Below are 17,938 nucleotides of genomic sequence, written 5' to 3'. Positions count from 1 at the left end.
TAGGTAGAGGTTTTACTGCCCTCACATTGCCCTCTCCTAGGTGCCCAGGGCAAAATCCAGAAATGTCCCAGGAAATAGGTGATCTTTCTTAACAGTCCGCATGGCACTCCCCTCCCCCTTAGTTCACAGCCAGTTGTACTGACTCTTACCCAGCATCCCATGATTTTCTAACTGAAATACACAGGCTGGTAATCAGTGTAAGCGAACAGACTTTGCATTTTGCTTACGTTTGGCAGCCCGCCTGTCACTGAGGTATGGGATACCATTGGGATGTTGAAAGGCCACCAGCCCTTCCTCTTGCCAAGGGTCAGTGAATTCCTTCATCCCTCCTCCACCTGCAGCTTATGCAGACATTACCAATCAATCACTGCACTAGCCTCAGTGAGGGCTGGGCTCAGAGTCCTTCATCAAACAGTCCCCAGGGCAGTCAGTCTATTGCAGATTTACTAAGTTGGGGCTAGAGTTGAAACCTCTGCATCATCCTTATTCTAATTCTCTTATCTGTTGCCAACATTTGGTTTGACCTTGAGCTAGCCTCACCCCTTGGCCTTGACTTTTTCATCTATAAAACACAAGGGGGCTCATTTTTCAACTCTATCATCATTAGCCTGATGGGAGGAAAGAAGGTGGAATATATAAAATTGAGGTTTCTTCAGATTCACAGTTTTATCATGAAAAACATATAATATTAAATTGCCTGTGAGAATTGGAATATTCCACTTGCCTACCATGACCTACATGTGAGATGACTACATTAATCCAGGGCATCGTAGCTCTTGAGAAACATTTGTAACAATTCCGTTTATAAAGCAAAGCTAGATTATCACCCAGAAAGTATTTCTTGGTGCTAATAAGGAATTCAGTAAGTTAAGGCCAACTAACAAGAAAACAATGTCCTCTTTTAAAGGGACACATTTTTTTTTCCAGCATTCCTTTCTGAAAATTTTCAAGTCTTAGTAATTAACTCTAGCTTCCAATTACACTGTTTTCAGCACTCCGTGTTCACAGGAGAGCAATCAGACCAAAATTCACTTAACATATGGAGCTGCAGCTGTTACAGAAGAATGAGTCCGCGAGGCTCTGTGTTCACCTCCTAAGTCCCAGGTAGGGGAACTAAAATGCAAACTTCAGGGTTGCATTCACTTTCCAGTTATGCAGTACTGAAAGAACTACCTTTGCTAGTGATTTGATTACGTAATAAGCACTCTGTTTAGTGATGCCTAGACTTTTGCAGGGAGGGACAGTGCTGTGCTTACGAAGCACGAGGTCATAGTGCTGAAACCTACAGCCTCTGGAGACAGCCACCATGGTGCAGGCCCTCGTATGACTTTGTGTGACCTTGGGAAGCTGTGCAACCGTTTGTGCCTTGTTTTCACATGTGCAAAAAGGAGATGTCACCTATTACGTGGTGTGCTTGTGTGGCTAATTTGGATAACATATGAACAGTTATTACTGACAAAGAAAATTGTTCCAGGTTGTTAGGTGTCCCCCACTGTGGACTGAGGCTTCCTGGCCCACAGCCATAGCGCCACAGAAAATACTTCCATGATCTTGTGTTCCTCCGAGGCTACCTATTAAATTTTGGCACCTGCATCAGCGCTGTCAGGGCTGTGCACACATGTGGACCCTTTTTGTTTTTCTTTTGGCTTACTAAGCATCTGTGAGGTTCAGAGCTTATGCCCCTTGGATATTACGATGGCACAAACCGGCCACTGGCACGCTCCAGATGAGTGTGGGAGGCTGTGCCTTGGATGGCACAAACCGGCCACTGGCACGCTCCAGATGAGTGTGGGAGGCTGTGCCTTGGGAGATTTGCACACCCCGAGGCAGGTCAAGGATGGGGACGCTGCTGCTCTCCGTTCTCCTGTGGATCCTAAGCTCTCAGCCCTGGCAGATATCACGGTGCTGACGACCCGGAGCCGAAGGGATTCCCCCTCCACAGATGCACTCTGGCTGTTTGCTTTACTCTCTCGGGTGAGGCCTCCCTGCCCACCTCCCCGATCAGGAGATCTGCAAAATAGCCTTACCCCATCTTTCCACTATATGACTGACACCCTTCTTCAAAAGAACCAAGCCGGGGCTTCCCTGGTGGCGCAGCGGTTGAGAGTCCGCCTGCCGATGCAGGGGACGCGGGTTCGTGCCCCGGTCCGAAAAGATCCCACATGCCGCAGAGCGGCTGGGCCCGTGAGCCGTGGCCGCTGAGCCTGCGCGTCCGGAGCCTGTTCTCCGCAACAGGAGAGGCCACAACAGTGAGAGGCCCGCGTACCGCAAAAAAAAAACACAAAAAACAAAAAAAACGACCAAGCCACTACCACTAGGCACAACTCAGGAAGTTTCCAATAATGTCTGATCTCTGGGCCAAGTCCTTACCTGTCACACTTGTCTTCAGGCCCCAGGACCTACCCTCGATTCTGCGTCACAATGAGGAGGACAGGGGTCCTAGTTTACAAGCAGGAGACTGAACCTCGGCTGCCCTGATACACAGGCTGCACACCCGACCAGGCCAACCAAAACCAGAATCTCTGGCAGTGAACCAATGCGTTGGGACTATTCCGACTTCCCCAGGTACATCCGATGAGCAGCCGATGCCGAAAACAACTTGCTTAATGTTTAGAATCTTGTTACCCAAAGTGTGATCCCAGTAGCCCCCAGGTTGACTGCATCAGAACCTGCATTTTAACATGATCCCTTGATGATCTGCATGCACATGAAGGTCTGAGAAACTCTGCTTCAGGAGCTGCACTGTAATTTAGCAGTTCTCGGTCTGCCCGCGTATTCAATCACCTGGACAGCATTAAAAGTCAATTTTTATTTACAACTGTGTCTCTGGGAGCCATGCAGAAAGAAGATGTGTTTCTTAGGAAGGATTATCACATTCCTGGTCCATAAACCTATTATTATTTAATAACTTTTAAACACGGTATTCATCGGAATTCCCTGGCGGTCCAGTGGTTAGGACTCAATGCTTTCACCGCTAAGGGTGTGGGATCAATCCCTGGTCAGGGAACTATCCCCCATGGGGTCCGGCCTAAAAAAAAAGAAGCCAGATTGCAGTGGAGCACAGGTAAATGGTGCAGGAACTGGCCAAAGTGAAGGCAGACTCCTCTCTCCGGAAGCTTGGCTGAGAGAGAGAGCAATCATCTCAAATGCTCCTCTCAGGACACTGATGGCTTTTGTTTGCTACATTAATCATGATTATCAATCATTTTGCTTTTTCTACTGCATTTGATATTGACCTGCTCCCCTTCCATCTACTCAATTTTAGTAAACCATTCACACATCTTCCAGGACAGGACTTGGAAGTCTTCTGCATCCCTGTCTTTCTGTGGTTCTAGCAACCAGTCAGTCACCCAGTCTTGTGACTTTTCATTATAAATGCCTCCCCAATCCATTTTCCTCTTTCCGCCTGCACTGGCATGACCTTGGGCTATGCCCTCGTTTTCTCTCTCCTGGGTCACGGATGAGCTTCCCCAGTGGTCCCTTGACACAGGCTGTGTCTCTCATCATCCTCTCCCCATCACCAACAGAGTGGTGTTCCTAACCCAAAAACAGATTTGCAAGGTGTGGCATTGGGGGAAACTGGGTGAAGGGCACATGGGGTCTCTCTGTGTTATTTCTTACAGTTGAATGTGAACCTTCAATGATCTGAACGTGAAGTCTAAGGAAAGAGTACCACTTCCTCTTCCCTTATAAGATTTTAAAATATTTTCCAGAGTTAGCAAATCCCTTTCTGAACTGGCTTCTCTCCTTCTTGTTCAGCATTACTTCCTGCTACATTCTGTCACTGTACTTCTCATTCAGCCAAGTAAACTACTTACAGATTCCAGAATCTTCTACATTCACTCACATTTTTGTCTTGGTAGACAATGCTTCCTTTGGCTTGGGGGTCCTTTGCAACTTGTCAGTTGCAAATCTTTGTTCAGATGCTGATTTCTCTATGGAACCTTTCTAGGTGGCCTCAAGCACACTTTAGGGAGTTTGAGATTGACACATACACACTGCTGCATTTAAAATGGATGACCAACAAGGATCTACTGTATAGCACAGGGAACTCTGCTCAATATAATGTAACAACCTGAATGGGAAAAGAATTTGGAAAAGAATAGATACATGTATATGTATAACTGAATCAGTTTTCTGTACACTTGAAACTAACACAACATTGGTAATCAACTATACTTCAATAAAATAAAAAGTTAAAAAAAGTTTCATATTTGGAACTGTACAGCAATTTGTATATACCTCTACTTAGACAAATGTTGTGCTATAAGATAAATGTTTTTTTCCACATCTCCCTACCTACTGGTCTGTAGGCTTCCTGTGAACAGGAACTGTATCCACTTATCTCTGTATTTCTAGTAGCTGAAACAAAACAGAGCTCAATAAATATTTGTTATACGAATGAATGAATCCTCTTTCTTGCCTTGATTGACAGATTCAATATAAAATATATTGATATCCCTAAATGTTACTAAAATATTTTTTATAATATTTCTGATGCTCTTGTCTATTCTGAAAATTATGTGTAAGTTTATAAAAAATAAACAATCTTTTATGCCTAAGATAAAAATGTGCAGATAAAAAGACGGCACAAAATATTATATATTCACAACATATCTTGTATTCTAAATCCTTAAGTTACATGAATCAATACCTAGCTGATTAAACCGTTTTTCATGAATGTTTTATGTGAAAACTGTATCTTCTTTAGCATTTCCATTTTTTAATTTAACTTGAAGATTTTCCTATAGAATGATGAGATACAATAAACCAACATGTTTGTAAGCTGTACACGTTGTTGATAAGAATATTGAGAGAATTAAGTACAAAAATAAGTAATACCACAAATTACCTTAAACAATATTTAACATATTTAAAAGTATTAAGATATTTAAGTATTTAAGCTTTCACCGTGGATGAATGTAAATATTTGGTTAGTGGCACAGGTGTAACAGGAGAGTAGATAATGCAGTGCGTTATCTCAGCATCCTGACCTAAACCATTAAGATCACAAACTAACTCCTCCTGCTGTAATTTGGTTTCCATGACATCCCACCTATGGGGCAAGGCTGATAATTGGGGAAGCCAAGTATCCCATACACCTGGTAGGTGTGTTTTTAGCTGGGACATGTTAGCCTCTGGGTGCATTAACCGTCAACTATCTAAACATGCGCAAATGAGTACCAGACCCGGAACTGGGTGTTTATACTACGTTAGCTCCCCTCGAAGGACCCCTCCCTGGTGGGGTGACCAAAAAAGCTGTCACTAGTGAACCCTGATTTCTCCCACAAAACTCTTCTTTTAAGCAGAAATAACTGATGAGCAGACAACTACTGCGAAGTTTTTACTGAGCAATCAAAAGAACGAAAGTGAAATTGAGCAACCAAAATTAAATCAAAATTCCCCCATCGCTTTAATTCATTACCATCTCGTCCACATGCCAGGAGAAGATGTTAGCTTGCAGTGGCTGTTTTCTTCTTCTTCTTACTATTTTAAACTTGGATATTAATAATGAATTATATCATGCATTAAATAAGAATTTTATAACTGAATACTTTGGCTTTTAGAAAAGGCAGTTCAATTCAAATTAGCTTATATAGAATAATGGCTTTATTTAAATTAATGAAATCCTTCTATATATTTTAGTATATTAAAGCCATACATCATAAAAGGAATGTGTCAGATTATTATAATCAGTCATTGAAAATGAATTTAAATGTAACACATACCTTTAAAAAGCATAATAAATAGTTCTTTACAACATGTGTCTGAGTGAAAAACAATTTGTTGTGTTTGATGTTTATGTAAGAGGAGTTTCATATAGAATACTAAAATTATTGTGAGGGTTATTTGCAAAAATAAACCAACTTCTTTTTAGGACAGTGGCATACACATTCCTTTGAAAGATGCCTGATTGACAAGACTCCATGATATTCTGTTTAACGGAAGAACTTGTTTATTAAATGTACACACTGTATGTCACACACACACACACACACACACCCGTGTTACCACCAACCCAATGAAGGGTATTGAATAAATGGTGCTAAGTTTTGGATAATCAGAATAGTCAGTGAACTGAAAAATTAGGGTAGATCACTGTTAGCTGAGGTACATGTTTTCACTTGCATGCCAGTGAAACAAAAAAACTAGTCAAAATGACCTCAAAATATCCTGGGACTGGTTTGGGGAGCTTGATATACTAAAATGGATTAGACACATATTAAAATAATGCAAAGAGTAAAAATTGCTATCCAGAATTGCATGAATAAGGCATGACTCTTAGCTAAATGTAAAATAAGCCCAAGATCTATCCCTTCATATCTCTGTGACTTTTACCTTGTTCTTTATCACCTCTGAGTCCATTTCTTCTTCTTTAAAGTGGGATACCCAGACTTCAATGCCTGAGACAGGCATCTCTCTCAGGGAAGCCCCCTTGACCCCCAAAGATAGGGAAAACCCCTCCATCCTATCCTCTATGTCTTTCAGATTTCTATTATTGTACTTGAAATTATCAAAGGATCTGGTACCTTTTCTATCTGCCATTCAACACACATACACAGAGCAAATAATATATAATATAAAGAAGTATTACAAAACATATAAGAGCAGAAACAATGGAAGAATAAACTTACAATGAAGATATAAAGGTCCTGATTTTTACTCCAGAGATTATATGCTCCTATCTATACAGCTATAGGAAGGTAACATCAATGACTGAATGATAATCAACAGTGCAGAAGGTGGCAGCAATGTGGAGCCCACATGACCTGCCCCAAGGGGAAACTAGAAACTAGACCAGGATTGTTGCTGGGGAAGAATATGAGCTCCGGGAAACCAATGCAGAGTTTTTCAATAAAACTGAATCTCCACATTTTTTATGGGCGCTGTCACTACATTTTCAGTGTTGTGTATGCCAAACAAAACATGTCTGTGGGCCATATGTGGCCCAGGAGAGCCAATATATAACATTATTCATGCACCAAATAAGGATGCATTAAATATTTATATCTGGAAATATTAGAAACACAAAGCCGTAATTACCATAAAAATAATATTTACCCCCAGACTTTGTCAGAACCAAGAGGCAAAACAAAAACAAGCCAACAAACCAAAAGCATATATATGTACACATATACACAAATGTAAAATTAGGCCATAATCAATTAAGTTCATCTTGGATACACAAGTTTAATTCAACATTAGGGAATCATACATGATATAAAATAAATCTTTTAACAGCAAAAAAATCATGGAGCAAAATCCTATACCCATTCCTGACATTTTAAAAAAGAATATTAGTTAAGTGGACCTGATGTTTCTAAGGACACCATCATGAAAGTGAAAAGAAAATCCATGAAATGGAAAAAATATCTGCAAATCATATACTTGATAAAGGAGTTGTATCTAGAACATATAAAGAATCTTACAACTCAACAATATAAAGAAAAACAACCTAATTAAGAGAAGGAGCAAAGGCTTTAAGTAGGCATTCATCCAAAGAAGATGATATACGAATGGCAAATAAGCACAAGAAAAGATACTCAATACCATTAGTCATCAGAGAAATTCAAATCAAAACCACAATGAGATACCACTTCACACCTACTCGTGGATACAGTAAAAGTGACAGATAATAAAAGTGTTGGCAAGTCTGAGGAGAAATTTAATCCCTCATTCATTGTTGGTGGAAATGTAAAATGGTGCAACTACTTTTGAGTTTGGTGATTTCTCAGAAAGTTAAACATAGTATTACCATATGACCCAGCAATTCCACTCCCACATATATCCAAGAAAATTTAAAAATTATATTGATTAAAAAACATGTTCATGAATGTTCGTAGCAGCATTATTCATGATAGTCAAAAAGCAGAAACAATATAAATGTCCATCAGTGGATGAATGGATAAACAAAACATAGTATATACATATAACAATATTATTCAGCCATAAAAAGAAATGAAGTACTGATACCTGCTACAACATGCATGAAAGTTGAAAAAAATTATGCTAAGTGAAAGAAGCCAAGGTCTATTCTAGTCCAGTTGTTGGTCAATCAAAGCAGAGACAAAAGATACCATTTAACTAAAAGGACACAACTTCTGAAGACTCTGACTTCTACCTCACCATCATTCACTACTGTTAGTTCACAGAAAGACTGTGGAAAGTTTCCAATTCAGTTGCATGTATGGATCAAGTTCAAGAAAAGGCCTTCAGATGTTTATCAAAAATAAAAAATAAAGTAGGAACAGAAAGATGTTTCCTAAATGGGGAGAATTAACAGCAGGGGTTCATCTCCTTTTCCTGCCAAGCTTCCACTAATACAACATTAAAGAAGGAAATGATATAAATAGAGTGTTACCCGGTGGCCCACAGACTGTTTTGAGGGTACACACAATGTTTCAAATTAGGAAATCACCCTACTTCCAATCCCTCTCCCGCCCCGCATTGGAAAGACCTGAGACTCTGACAACAATGATCCCACATTCTTACTTGGATGCTGTTGGCTGGACAGGGTAGACCACATGGCAGCCACAGCCTTTAGGGGAAGCTTCCATAATTCCTTTCACTCCCTGTGCCTGTCACCCAGCCAATATATTCATTAATTTTATTTGCTTTGTCCCTTAGACATACATATTTGTGACCTCTGTCGTGAAAACACAATAATGAAAGGAGCAGGAAACATGTTTGTCAAGAGAAATCCATAATTTCTGGAAGCCTGAACACGGTTGGAGGAGATATAACCAATGAAATGGAGATGAGGAAGCTTCAGTCCAGAGTTGCAATTCTCAAATTGTCTCTGCTTAAAAAAAAAACACCTATTAAAACACAGCTTGTGAGATGCCACCCCAGAGCTTCTGATTCGGTAGGTGCAGGGTAGGGTCTGAGAATTTGTGTTTCTCTCAAGCTCCTCAGTGATGCTGACACCTCATTCCACAGATCACAAACTGACAGACAAGTTAGAAAAGGAAAGGAATAAGTTATAGACAAGGACAGAGACGTTGGCATGACCCCAAGAGAGCAGTGGGTCTCAAAAATACCAACTACAAAAGATCACTGTAGTAAGGCTTAGGGCATAAAATAGAGGATTGGTTATTGGAAAGTCTGGTTTTAAGTCAGTTTACAACATCCCCTATCTCTACCCAGCACCCAAGTGCCTGCCCACCAAGCGAAACACTGTGTAGGTCTTTACTACAGAAAGTTGCACCAGAACAAAGATGCTCACATTAGAGCCCTTCAAGTTACTTTCTTGCTTCTTGAACAGTTACCTAAGATGAGGATGTGAGTTGACAAGACTTGCCCATACAAACAGAGCTTCCAAGCAGCTTTTATTGTTTCCATCTCAAATATGTGAACCATTGGATCACTTAATGAAATCCTTGTGATAGGAAAGATGCCAAGATTAACTAGGACAGCTGATCACAGAAGAAACTGATACTCAAGGAAACAGATGAGACCCAAAGAGGGAGAGAAAAATAATGTCTAGAGAGAGATACGAGAAAAAAATTCATCCATAAAATGAGAACAAGATACTATTAAAAATTGAAAACAAAAAAACACTTGGAAATTAAAGCTATGATTTAAGTAACTTAAAATATCAAATAACAGTGGTGGGATCTTAAAAACCAAGGAAATACCCTAGGAAATGGAACAAAAATCAATGGGGTAGAAAATATGAATGAAAAGATAAGCAAACTGGAAGATTATTCCAAGAAATTGAAACACAACTTTTTTCAGCAAATGGAAATACCGGGAAGAAAGGGCAAATAGAACAGGAATGAAAATAGAATGTTAAAATGGTTAAAACAACAACACAAAATAGTTTCCCAGAGCCAAAGGTCAGGAGTCTGCAAATCAAAGAAGACTAACAAATGTCCAACAAAATGAATGAGAAAAGAATACAATAATTATATCAGTGCAATAATAGAAAACAGAAAGTTTAAAGACAAGTTCCTAAAATTTCCAGAATAAAAATCACCACAAAGGGATGAGAATCAGAAAAGGATCAGATTTTTCCCATTAATAACAACAAAAACTTCCAGTTAAAGGATTAATACCTTCAGAATTGTGCATAATAAAACATTTTAACTTAGAATTTTGTTGCAGAAAGACTTTCAGTAAAATAAAGGAATTTTTGGATTACAAGGACTCATTTATTCCTACTGACCTTCACTTTAGAATGTGCTCTTTGAAAATAAGGGATCATTCCCCAAAATGGAATCAATAATTGGATCCAAGCAATAGTAATCCCTCTTAGAGTAATGATGAAGGAACATAAGACAATAAGAGACAGGTGGTAGACACAGGAGAGAAAAATAGGAGACCAGAGAACAGAGCACTCCAAGAAAAAGCTATGCTGAAAAACATATGTGAGATTTTTGAAACTCTATTTTAGAATTTGTAACACCTAATGAAACAATAAAGGCAGATAACATGAGGAAGAAAAAGTAACCAATCATGAAGTATATAGTTTTTGTAGTAATTAGAGACAGTTCTGGAGAAACTAGCAAATGCAAACACACCAGATGAAGATGAAAACTACGTCTCTAGATGACAGATAGATAGATAGATAGATAGATAGATAGATAGATAGATATAGTAGATGATAGATGGATGGATGGATGGATGGATGGATATATGGATAGATAAAGATAAGTATAGTGATATAATTCAGAATTAGAGAAGCTTTGGAAAAAGAATACTGGTGAGCATAACAATTATTTATGCATAAGAATAAGACTGAATACCTGTGAGAACTGTGGTTTTGAATTTCTTAAAAGGTTACAAACCTTACTAAAGCAGTAAATTTATGAAAGTAATTATAGCTTCATGGAACTTTATAGAGAAAGAAATGTAAGTATGTTAATTTCTACAAGGAAACGAATACTGTCTGATATTGAAGCATAGTTTTAAAAAAGCCAAGAGAAGGACTCCAAATTCTTAAATATTTTTGTAATACTTTTTTGCTTATCCTTAATAGGTTTGATTATAAATCCATATCTCTTGTGGTAAAGGAACAATTATCTGAAATTCAAAAATGTCCTTATTTTCACTTTTTTTTCTTCTGTTAAATTCAATTTATCTTACAAAGTAGCATTTGTATTAACAAATTTATTAGTAAAAATTCCTGGCTTAATAATTGCCTGATCTGTAATTCCACTTCTGAGGGATTTTATGTAAGGACATCATTTCCAATGCTTTCATCTTATGGAGCTTATTTCTAAAGTAAATTCAAGTCCAAGCCATCAGCCAAAGGGTAGAGGATTGAATTGCAGCTTGTCAGTGGTAAGGTATCTTGAGTGAAGAGGTTATAATTATAGAAAATTATTTGTCTTTTAGTTTAGAGGTCTTGTTTACCTTTAGTGTTTTATTACTCACCTTTCCAGATGGTAAAAACTTTGGTCCATCACATTCTTGTTTGATTTTTATGACATCACCATATTTTTTCCTATGACTCTTTTCTTCACTCGACCAGTTAATTGATTTAGCAATGTGAAAACCTAACTTCCGGTTTGAAGGTATTCATAAAGCTTCAGTCATGTAAGGAAGGGTTTTGATTTAACATGCTGATTACCACCAACTTGGTCACTTCAACAGATCAATGGCACGTCTGACTTTAAAAATATGATAGAGTTAATTGCTTGGCATTGTGATAAGCGCTAACCCAATCGCTTTACCGATTTCTCACTTTTAAATTTGTTACATTAACGTCATGTTTTCCCAGACATAGAAAATTCTAGATCAGTTTAGTCTTACATTTCGGATGTGTTGATACTACATTTCTGTACATCTAAAATGAAGCATAACAATACTTCAGAGATTTTTTAATACAAATTTAAATAGATGAGGAATTGAGTTTTCAGTAGTCAAAAGTCCAGGATGGCATTTGTCTAATTGGTAGCCGTTTGTTTTACTTGTAAAAACAAAACTCTGGAGATGTGAACTGCCATGCATTGGAACCAAGAAGAAATTAGAGCCAAGCATAGATTGATGCCATTTTAATAAAGTTACTTTTACACTGTCTTATGTTTCCGTCCAACTAGAAAGTTATACACACATGCACATTTAGGTGTTTAGGTGTTTTCTGAGGTCAAAAATGCACATTATTCTATAATTTTAGGTAAGTGCAACAGTGACAAAAAACCCAAGGTCACAAAGACAAGGGTCCCATGACTCCTGTCTTAATTCTGTTTAATTCTATTAAAGGTATCACATTGGTCAATAGAAATGCCACCAGTTGTAACCTTTGCCATCAAATGAAAGATCAACAAATTTGACTCCATAAAAATTTACAACTTGTGTATAGTAAGATCAGAAACAATGTAAAAAGACAGGCTTTCCAGATATGGCAATATGGCCAATCAGAAAAGCCATACAACATTACCTTTATAAAATGCTGGATAATACTTTCAGGCATTTTTTTTTTAATGCATGGCTAAGCACCAAGTAAATACTAAAAGTTCTCAATTTTTAAAATTTTCAAAACCAAGTATGCAGAAATGTGAGACAGCACCATGCCTTGGAAAGAGCACACACCAAATATTTCCCCCCAAATGCATCTGTAACCACAGGCTGTCCGTCCTGTTTCTATGGGGCCTGAATTCACACCACCTGTGTGCTTTTAATATTTTTTTGTATGGGAGTATAAATTGTGCTAACTTTGTGGAGGTTGATTTGGCAAAAGCAACGACATTTTTTTAAAAAGTATGTATCTTTAGAGCCAGGAATTCAACTTCTAGATTTATCTACTCATAGAGGTGCACACAAAAATATCTTCAAGGATGTTTTTAAAAGTAAAACACAAAGAAAAGAAACAACTATATGCCCATCAATAAGGATGTGGAACTATAAATTATAGAACAATCATTTTACACAATAATAATGGGCAGCTAATCAATTAGAATCAGTCTGGTGGGCTGTCATCAAATACAGCCAAGGAGCATTAACTAAACGTAGAATGAGCTCATTAATAAGTGTATATGTGTTCTCATGCAAATAAATAAGTTTAGAAGATTCACGCTATTTTAAGAGTGGTTACCGCTTAGAAAGAGTAGACGTCTCTTTGTAATGTGATTGCAATGATCATTTTAACAGTTAAAAAATAGTCAAATCAAGATTGATGATGAAAATCACCTGTGCTCCATATACTTGTATATATGTGTGTGTGTATACAGTTGACCCTTGAACAACAAAGGTTTGAACTTCGAGGGTCCACTTATACACAGATTTTTTTCTCCTTAGTCAATACTTCAGACCTACACAATCCACGGTTGGTTGAATCCCCAATGGATGTGGACTGGTGGGCTTGGAGGAACCTCGAATAGGGAGGGCTGACCATAAATTATACTAGATTTTCCCTGGTGGGGAGGTGCAGCACCCCTGACCCCCACCTTGTTCAAGGATCAATTGTATATGAAAATATTGCATTCCAAGCAGAAAATAGAAAGTTCAACTTCATTTATTTTCAGGCTCTGAAGCAGTGTGTATATGCAGTCTTGTTAAGCATCGAGGCGATGGGGACGCCTTTCTACTCAACAGCCGACACAGTCATGGCAACACACATATGGCCCTGGCCCCCATGAGCCCAGTGGATATGCCAGGGGGCTCTGGGGACCTACAACCCCATAGCCCTAGGAACACAGACGTGATTTCCACGTTAGTCTTGCCACCTGCAGGGGCTCCCGTATGGCAACCCAGGAGGCGTGGAGGCAGCAGAGACCCTGGCCAGGAGACCCTGCTCTCAGGACCCATAGATCTCACACCCCTTCCGGGTGTTCTGGGATTCGCCCACCCCATCTCCTCTCTCTCAAAGCTTCCCTCTTCCTGGGACCCTCCAGAAAAGTCAGGGTCATCTCCCCAATGGGTTCAGCGTTTTACAGTAGACAAGACTGCCTTTGCTTTCGTGCCAGTCAAAATCTTGGGAGGAGGAGGGATTTATAAAATAATCACAAATCCTAGTTACTTGTTTGCAACAAGAAGAAAGAAAATTACAAGAAGTACCAGAACAATGTACTATGCCAATAACTTCTCTTGGCCACAGAATGAAAACCGATTTAAGCAAGTCAAATTTGAACCACAGTGAAAATGCTAAGGGCAAGAAAGCATCAGAGAAAACAAAGACTTGCTAATTCAAAATCAAATTGTAAATAAAACCATAACATCAAGTTAAAAGAGAAAGGCAAACAAGCCTTTCGAAGACCAGAAAACAAACTAACAGACACTGTAAAAGCTGCAGTTGAGCCCTGCTACTTCTCTGTATACAAAGGCGCCCAGCACTGATCCCTGCCCTGACGGTCTGCAATCCAGTTGGAGACTCAGCCGCAACAAAGGAGCTGGGGCTGCCCTCTGCTCAGTCAGACGGGCGGGAAGCTGTTCCCAGCCCGCTAGGGATGCCCCAGTTCTCAGCGGGAGCCACTTGCTTAAACAGATCAGGTCCACCACGCTGACTCCTGGATTGACAGAGAGCAGGTGTTCCTCGTTACCGCCTTCTCCATCACGTTCGTTTTCAGGAAGAGCAATCATGTTTATCCCCACGTTGGAAAATGTCAACCGGCATCTATAAGATGACTTTCTTTCACATCTCAGCACCCTAATTAAAAAATCAAAGTAAGCAAACAAATACAATTTATAAATACATTCCTGGAGAGAGTGAGGGCAAATGTCTCCAGGAGGTTTTGCTGAGAAGAGAAACAGAAAACTTGGGGGTTGAAACGAGACAAAGCGTGTTTGGGGTTTTGGTTTTGTCTTTTTGTCCCGTTAAGAGAATTAAAAGCACATATGTGCGCTAATGGGCGGAAGGCATAAAAAGGGAAAATGGATGAAGCCGAAGAGAAGGCAAGGGTAGCTGGTGTGAAGTCTTTGAAGAGTGGAGGGGGACCTTAGCCGGGGCTGCAGTCAGTTCACCCTTGTCAACGAGAAGACACAGAAGCATGCACACTGGTGCTGGGCGCTGATAGAGGTGATGTGGGACGGAGGTCTCTGCCATTTGTTTCTCTTTTCCTTGTGAAACGAGAAGTAAGAGCATCAGATACAAGCCAGAGAGAGAGGAACCTTCCAGCAGCTCCCCAGACGCCACTGCCTCCCATTTTTTATGAGTCCTTGACCCTTAACATGCCTCTTTCCCCTTCACCTTTAGCCTCTTCCTTCCCATTGACGGCTGTCTATAGAATGACATGTTTAAGTCGGCCTCCCACCCAAACAGCAACAGAAACAATTCTCCAAATCTTAAGCACTCAGGCTACTGCTCAGCTCTAAGCTCATCATTTGAACATTGGATGAAATGATGATTATCTAGGAAAAATGAAAGATTTAAAGTTGACCTCAGAAAATATTTAAGATCTAAAAGAGAAATTACCAAAGAAAAATTTTAAGAAAATAGGCAAATACCTTCCCCTGAGAAATAAATGAATACATGATAACAGATTAATATATCAAAGGAGAAAAAGCAACATCTTGATTGAGGCTGAAAATCTGATAAAAGTTTATATCATTCCTGATAAAATGACTTTTTATAGTAAGTCAGGTTATAATGCCTCTCTCTATAAATTAATCCAATGGATCTCTTTTGCTTTTTAGAGCTAATCTACCCACTGCTTCTACTAGCACGTGCGCGCGCACACACGCGCGCACACACACACACACACACACACACACACACACCCTTAATGAACTAGCCCTAGCCTGTCTCTCTATGCCTAACTTTGTACGTTTTGTTAAGCTTCAAGTGTGCTGAGGAGTTTGTGTTTCTCTGACCTTTCTATTTTCTCTCCATCACATTGTAAATGATTTCTTCTCTTGAGAAAGTCCTTTACTTCCTGTCTTCTTGCTAAATGCTTAACTCATCCTTTAAGACTCAGGCCTGGTGCCAACATTCATATGAACTGAAACCCGTCCTCATCGTAAGTGGTACACACTTCTATTTAAAATTTTATACTATCTTTGGGGATATTAGCACCATTCACTAGATTGAGTTCTTTAAAAACAACGATTTTGCTTTAATCATCCCTGTGTGCCCAGAGCAAAGCCCAATCCCTGGAGCTTGAAAGATATGTGTGAAACAGAGGAAATTAGTCTTCATCTCTTGATATCTCCACTTTTGGAACTATCCTTTTTTCTAGATATCCAGGGCCCTCATATGGCAATTAGCTACAAAACATCCCATATAATTCTGTCTTGGGTAATTTATTTGCCTCTTAGAGATACTACATTAATAACATCATCATCATTATTCCCCTAATGATTACAATTACATTGTAGCATGCCAATGGAATGACATTTTGTGGTTGATAGAATCTCATGCTTCCCTCAAGCCATTAACTCAAATCTACTAGGTTTGCCTTGCCCACAGCTAACATTTACTTAGGTGATGGGAAAGGTGAAGGAAGGAGAAAGGGATGTCTTGGAGCAAAGACAAGGACTCATTCATTGCTTCTATTGCTTATTTTTACTTCTTTATATTTCTGATGGGGGCATTGCTTTTGCATCCTCTCTGTTCACATCAGTACATTCCAGGTTGAAGAGTGAATTTTCCTGACAGGGTGGACGATACTTCTGATAAATAAGGAGACGGTTATGTAAAGGTGGTACATTCTTCCCCTGTGGTTAGCAGGGATTGCTGTACATGGGATTTCTTTTTATCAGTAACACATTGAACCTTATTGTACTTCCTATGACCACATCTATTTGGTTCTCAGGGTAAGCTGAGTAAGGATAGCATTTCGTAGTAACTATCCTGTGGTAGTCATTGCCTAATTCTTCCTTGTGCCCTGAGGGACTTGCAGGTTCTCATATATAATTTTCCCACTGTACTAGGCAGAAGAAATTGCCCAGTAAAGACAGAATAAACATACTCTTTAAGCAGAAGTGTTGTAGCCTAATTGATATATGTTAGTAATTTGCTTTTACTGATTTTGATCACCTATGCATACCCTTAAACAACCAGGCAAGTACTACTTAGGTTGTTTCCATGTCTTGGCTATTGTAAATAATGCTGCAATGAACATAGAGGTGCAGATAGAGCTTCGAGATAGTGACTTTTGTTTCCTTCGGTTATGTACCCAGAAGTGGGATTGCTGGATCATATGGTAGTCTTATTTTTAGTTTTTTGAGGAACCTCCTTACTGTTTTCCACAGTAGCTGCACCAATTTATATTCCTACCAACAGTGTAAGAGGATTGACATGTTTTTCTGTTAATTCAGACAAAACTATAAACAGAACAAAAGAGCAAAACCATAAAAAATGGGAAGAGTGTTCAAATATTGACTAAGAACATATTTGGTATTAATACCCAAATAAGTATAGTTGACTTGATAAAAGAGGGAAGTGGTATATTGTAGGATCTTTACTAATTTCAGAAGTTATGCCTGTGCCTTTTCTTTAAGAATTTAGCTAAAATTAGTTTCCTCTCCGTGCAGAGTTTGAATACATTATAAACATAAAAGAATAATTGTCTTTGACACAATAAATCAAATTTACATTTCTTTTCGCTTGTTATGTTTTTTAAATTTTAAGATGAGGAAATATATGCTAAATCCTGGATCTAGGTTTACAAAAATTCTAATAGCTATAGACAGTACAGATTACAATAAAATCCCCATTTTTCCCCCTGCAGTTTGTACAGCGGGCTGAACTACAGCGTTTCACGTAAGACAGCAAGTACAGCCAATGTAGCAAAAGCTTTATCAATCTCTGTATAAAATTATTGCAGTAGCTGGACTTTGATGTGCGAATGTTTTCTATAAACTTTAAAATCTTTGTTCTAATTCAAGTGAACAGGAAACTAGAAGTATCTTATCTAGTAATAGGTACATGCTAATGTTTAAAGTGTTTCTTTTTTTGTCTTTTTTTATCTTTTAAAAAATTATTTTGTAGTTAATATTTCAAATGCCTGTCTTGTTAAAGGTTGTAAGATGGAAATTTAACAATTTTTTACAATTT

This window comes from Monodon monoceros, unplaced genomic scaffold, assembly GCF_005190385.1.
Source record: "Monodon monoceros isolate NGI ecotype Baffin Bay Population unplaced genomic scaffold, NGI_Narwhal_1 Super_Scaffold_8, whole genome shotgun sequence".
Taxonomy (NCBI): domain Eukaryota; kingdom Metazoa; phylum Chordata; class Mammalia; order Artiodactyla; family Monodontidae; genus Monodon; species Monodon monoceros.
This window is presented reverse-complemented; position numbering follows the sequence as displayed.